The following is a 1,075-nucleotide window of genomic DNA, read 5'->3' on the forward strand; positions in this document are numbered from 1 at the left end:
ACTTTGCGAACCTTCTGTGCCATGAAAAAGATTTTGGCATCCCGGCAGACTGGACTTTCCATCCAACTGCCCATGGAAAAGGACCATGCGATGGAATCTGAGGTAATCTGAAGCGTCTTGATGCAAGAGCCAGCTTGCAACGTTCAACTGAGAATCAGATCTTAACAGCTTACGAGTTATTTGAATGGGGCAGAGAAAACTTGAAGGAAACTGTCGTATTATTCAGTAGCAAAGAAGAGCATGCAGCGATGACAATAAAATTAGCAGATCGATTTAGTAAGGCTGTGACGATACCAGGTACACTCAAATATCATTCGTTCGCTCCGAACTCAAAGGGACAGCAGGATCTGAAACGATTTTCCTATGAGGAGAAAAATGAGGTTTTCCCGAAGCCTAAACGTAATCGAAAGCAGAATAGTACTCCAAGAAAGTGGAAAGCTGGTACGAAGAAGAGGCGAACAGCATAAAGAGGTTGTGTAGTGAGAGGCAAGGGGACTCACAAAAATCAAGCACCCCATAAAGTGAGAGACGAGAGGACTCACTAAAATCAAGCACCCCAGAAAGTGAGAGGCGAGGAGACTCACTAAAATTAAGCACCCCGAATCATCTTGCAGATAAAAGGAGTCTAAAATCGCACTGTCACCTCCACGTGGTAGGCTCTGGAAACTATAACTTGATAGGATGTAGGCTGACGATAGGCGTTAATTACTAATCCATTAGTACTTTATTTACTCAAACAATTTATACGTGAGAAGTTGGTTGAATCATGTATTTGTTTTAAAAAATTACAAGAGCAATAACCAATTATTGTCGGATAATAAATTATAATAGTGAGGAATCATTTATCTTCAGAAAAATACTGTTCATTTTTAAGAAAGTGCTTTTTACTTAATATTTTTTCATAATAACTTTAAAAATTTTTAACTTCTTCAAACTTACTGGTTAACATTACTGAATAGTCTTTTCCGATGAATTCATGCAATTTTGGATCAATGTGAGTAATACAAAAAAAATGGCATACTTGAAAACTGTTCCGCGGTATGCTGCCGCATAACGCCCGAGTGCGAGCGCGAGG

At 39.3% G+C, this 1,075-nt stretch overlaps 1 protein-coding gene across 1 annotated transcript in view; it reads left to right on the plus strand.

Moving 5' to 3' along the window:
• Positions 1-1,075, plus strand: part of LOC117178599 (zinc finger MYM-type protein 1-like) — a 147,333-nt gene that overhangs the window by 119,575 nt on the left and 26,683 nt on the right. The window lies entirely within an intron of this gene.

This window comes from Belonocnema kinseyi, chromosome 8 (assembly GCF_010883055.1).
Source record: "Belonocnema kinseyi isolate 2016_QV_RU_SX_M_011 chromosome 8, B_treatae_v1, whole genome shotgun sequence".
Taxonomy (NCBI): domain Eukaryota; kingdom Metazoa; phylum Arthropoda; class Insecta; order Hymenoptera; family Cynipidae; genus Belonocnema; species Belonocnema kinseyi.